This window comes from Budorcas taxicolor, chromosome 11 (assembly GCF_023091745.1).
Source record: "Budorcas taxicolor isolate Tak-1 chromosome 11, Takin1.1, whole genome shotgun sequence".
Taxonomy (NCBI): Eukaryota; Metazoa; Chordata; class Mammalia; order Artiodactyla; family Bovidae; genus Budorcas; species Budorcas taxicolor.
The window spans coordinates 59855690-59860643 of record NC_068920.1 but is presented as its reverse complement, the minus strand read 5'-3'; the positions used below and the strand labels follow the sequence as shown (position 1 = coordinate 59860643).

At 36.5% G+C, this 4954-nt stretch overlaps 1 pseudogene; it reads right to left on the bottom strand.

Annotated features, from left to right (window-relative positions):
- Positions 1 to 3676: 3676 nt before the first annotated feature.
- On the bottom strand, positions 3677 to 4605 carry LOC128055642 (olfactory receptor 5W2-like; annotated as a pseudogene).
- Between the last annotated feature and the right edge of the window lie 349 nt (positions 4606 to 4954).

The following is a 4954-nucleotide window of genomic DNA, read 5'->3' as shown; positions in this document are numbered from 1 at the left end:
ATATAACATGCCTTTGCTGTCTCTCTTTTCCCTCAGAAACCGAATCAATCATAGTAATGATAATGAGAAATAAATCAAATGGCAAAGTCACATCAATAAAAACAATGGTGGGATTTCCCTGGTGGTACAGGGGTTAAGATTCTTTGCTTCCACTGCAGTAAGCATGGGCTTTATCCCTGGTTGGGAAGCTAAGATCTCACATGCTGTGCAGCACAGCCAAAAATAAAAATAAATAAATTAAAACAATGGTAAAATAAAATCCAGCGAATATGATTTTATCATTATGAAGGAATATAGATGAATGAAGCAGAGAGGGCATGGCTACAGTCAAGCATGCTTTAACATGCAGAGCTAAAGACCAAATGACGTAAATTTTAGAGCCTCTAAGAGTCTCAGGGCTTAAAAGAATGAAAAAAATAAATACTGAAGTCTGTATGAAGATGAAACAGTCAAGGATAAACAGGATCCACTTACAGGGAAGAAAAGATGTTAGAAGTTGCTCTAATGGATAGTGAGATTTACTTCAAAGTTGTCATAAAGAATATGTGGTAATGGCAGGTACTTCAGAGGAATATAAGAAAGACTTATTAAACTGAATCAGGTAGATTCATGATTAGGTCCAGTTATTCAAAAACATCTCTGTTAATCAATTATAATTTTTTCATACTTCATTACTGATAAAGAGCATTTCTTCTTTTCTGGATTATGAGTGAAAACCTAAGACATGAACGAGTATACATGTCAGAAGAAGAGAAAATAGAGCAGTTTTTAACTTGGGCTTTATTGCTGAGTAATCATTATATCTCCTTAGAAATACATTTAACTTTTTCTCAGTATTCAGTATCATCTTAAACACCTATTATTGAACTATATTATACTGGTATTCAAAAAGTTAGTGATGCATAGAGACTAGCTATTATTTTCAGGATCTTCTTGCTTAAAATCGGGTAATATTTTATAATGCAAACTCAAAAGTCTTCATTTTACCTGGAGTAAAATAAAGTTTTGAGAAAACCTAAAAGCTGCATTTTATAGAACTGAATCAAAAGAGTCAGTTATGAGAACCTGGGTGCAAATTTAACCCTAACCCTACCCTTAACCCTGACACTAAACAGTGTTGTCATCTATGTTTGCAGCAGTGTAACAAATCACAACATAAACTGTAGCATAAGGAGTCGCTAACAATATATATCTTTTTGTTACTCTGACTTCCATAATGTCTTATTTCTTTTTTTTCATGATTAAGGTTTATTTATTTATTTATTATTATTTTAATTTATTTATTTGGCTATGTTGGGTCTTAGTTGCAGCCCCTGTGATTTTCTTTGTGTTTTTTTTGCCTTTATTATTATTTTTTAAAAAACTCTTTTATTTTATTATTTTTTTTTACTTTACAATATTGTATTGGTTTTGCCAATGGTAATGATAACCCTGTAGGAGAGACAGCAAAAGATACACAGATGTATAGAACAGTCTTTTGGACTCTGTGGGAGAGGGCGAGGGTGGGATGATTTGGGAGAATGGCATTGAAACATGTATAATATCTTATAAGAAACGAATCTCCAGTCTAGGTTCGATGCAGGATACAGGATGCTTGGGGCTGGTGCACTGGGATGACCCAGAGAGATGGTATGAGGAGGGAGGTGGGAGGGGGTTCAGGATTGGGAACACGTGTACACCCGTGGCGGATTCATGTTGATTTATGGCAAAACCAATACAGTATTGTAAAGTAAAATTAAAAAAAAATACAAAGTGCAAAAAAACCCCCAAAACCCAACACCCCCCCAAACAGACAAACAAACAAACAAACAAAAACCAAAAAACATGAATCTGCCACGGGTGTACACGTGTTCCCAATCCTGAATCCCCCCTCCCACCTCCCTCCTCATACCATCTCTCTGGGTCATCCCAGTGCACCAGCCCCAAGCATCCTGTATCCTGCATCGAACCTAGACTGGAGATTCGTTTCTTACATGATATTATACATGTTTCAATGCCATTCTCCCAAATCATCCCACCCTCGCCCTCTCCTATAGAGTCCAAAAGACTGTTCTATACATCTGTGTCTCTTTTGCTGTCTCGTATACAGGGTTATCCTTAACCATCTTTCTAAATTCCATATATATGCGTTAGTATAGTGTATTGGTGTTTTTCTTTCTGGCTTACTTCACTCTGTATAATTGGCTCCAGTTTCATCCACCTCATTAGAACTGATTCAAATGTATTCTTTTTAATGGCTGACTAATACTCCATTATGTATATGTATCACTGCTTTCTTATCCATTCATCTGCTGATGGACATTTAGATTGCTTCCATGTTCTGGCTATTATAAACAGTGCTGCAATGAACATTGGGGTACACACGTCTCTTTCAATTCTGGTTTCATCTGTGTATATGCCCAGCAGTGGGACTGCTGGGTCACAAGGCAGTTCTAGTTCCAGTTTTTAAAGGAATCTCCACACTGTTCTCCATAGTGGCTATACTAGTTTTCATTCCCACCAACAGTGTAAGAGGGTTTCCTTTTCTCCACCCCCTCTCCAGCATTTATTGCTTGTAGACTTTTGGATCACAGCCATTCTGACTGGCATGAAATGGTACCTCCTCACTGTGGTTTTGATTTGCATTTCTCCAATAATTTATACTATAGTATTGTTAACTGGAATCATCATGTAGATTAAATCCCCTAAACTTGTTCAATAAATAATAGAAATTTGTGCACTTTGACCAACACCACCCTTTTCTCCTGTCTTTCAGCCCCTAGCAACAACCAATCTACTCTCTACTTCTATGAAATTTATTTATTTACTTCGGCTGCACCACAAGGCTTGCAAGGATCTTATTTCCCTGACCAGAGATCAACCCTGGGCCTGGGCATTGAAAGCACCAAGTCCTATTCATTGGACTGCCAGGAATTCCTGAGTTTTACCTTTTAGATTCTATCTATATGTGAGATCACGCAGTACTTATCTTCCTCTGTATGGATTATTTCACTTAGTATGTTGCCTTCATGGCTCTTCCATGTTATAGCAAATATGACTTCTTTTAACAAACATGGACTTGTATATTTCACAATCTGAATAACTGTCACACCCTCTATCTACTATCCTTTCATGTTTCAAATTCAGTCTTATTTAGATTTGACTGAATATCTCTATTCAAAGATGACTTTATTTTGGACTAGATTTAGATATTTTTGCTTTGGAATAATAGCTCTGTATGTATTATTTCATGATGAATTTGAAGTTATAATGAGTTACTTGACCATTTAGTTAATATGTCATTTGTGTTAGCTTACATTTAGTAGTATTTAAACTACAAGATGCACTATAGTATATAAAAGGAATCTACATGCTCAAAGATCACTGAGTAAATGCACAATAAGGCTCAGCATAATTGAAACAATGTTTGAATAAAAACTAAACAAAAATTAGCATAATGGAAAAGTCAGAAATGTTTTTCATTTCAACTAAAGGCCATGTACAAATTCTGGAAAGATAATTAAACAGGACATGTGAAAGGAACAATAATAGATTTATGATTGAGATTTAGTGTAATACTACTTTAAGAAATTGAAAAATTATGTTTGTCATGTATTCTACCATATAATTTTAATAAATCATCTGTCATTATTTGTGTGTGGATGCATGTTTATTCACATACACCTAACATAAATATTTAAAGCCATTTGTTTTTCAATTTTTCGAGGGCCTCTTTCACATCCTTGTTTTATAGACTGTAAATCAGAGAGTTTAACATGGGAATCACAAGGGTATAAAACAGCGAGGTCATTTTGTCTTGATCTAGAGAATAGGAAGAACTTGGTCTGAAATACATAAAGAGCATAGTTCCCTGGAAAATTGCCACAGCAGTTAGGTGGGAGATGCAGGTAGAGAAAGCTTTGAATCTCCTCTCAGTGGAGTGGATCTTCAAGACTGATAGGATAATCTAACAACAAGAGACAAGGATTCCTGAAATGGTACTTAGTTCAATGAAGCCAAAAACCATAAATATCACTAACTCATTGACCTGTGTGTCTGAGCAAGATATAAACAGAACAGGAGGAACATCACAAAAAAAGTGGTTAATCTCATTTGACCCACAGAAGTATAAGCGGAATGCTAATGTCGTGTGGATCAAGGCATTTGTCATTCCCACCAGGTAAACCCCAGCCATGATCAGGGAGCACACCCCGCTGGGCATGCTGACTGCATAGAGCAAGGGGCTGCTGATGGCCTTGTACTTGTCATAGGCCATCACTGCCAGCAGGAGACACTCAGAATTGGCAAAGATACAGAAGACCAAAAATTGCAGGGCACAGCCATAGAAAGAGATTGACTTTTTCTCGGGAAACAGGTCCACCAGCATCTTGGGGCCACTGGCTGTGGAATAGCAGAGGTCACAGAGGAGAGGTGGCTGAGGAAAAAGTACATGGGTGTGTGCACCTGGGGATCTGTTCTAATCAGGGTTATCATTCCAAGGTTTGCCAGAAGATTGATGAGATAAACATGCAGGAACATTGTAAATAGGGTCACTTTGTTCACAGTGTTATTGGTAATTCCCAAGAAAATGAATTCAGTCACAGAGGAGCAGTTCTCTCCTTCCATTCTTTTTAGATCTTGTATAAACTGTTGAGAAATTGATTAAAAAAAATAAATGGCACATTCATGTGTAACACTTCTACACATCTGTAAAAAATCCTAAGGCAGAACATGTTTTTTTTTTTCTGCAATTGTGTTTTTATATTCAGAAAAATATGCACACACACAAATTAAAGAGGCATAGCCCTTATTCTGCAAGAATAAAATGAATTTGAGAAAGACCTTTTTGAAAGATTGATGTAAATTTAGATGCCATCCGCAAGGTTTGTCACTTTCTACCAGCTCTTTTCTGAGCCTTACTTTTTTTAAATTTTAGCCTCAGGGAGGAGATCTAGAGTAATATACCTTTTTTCAC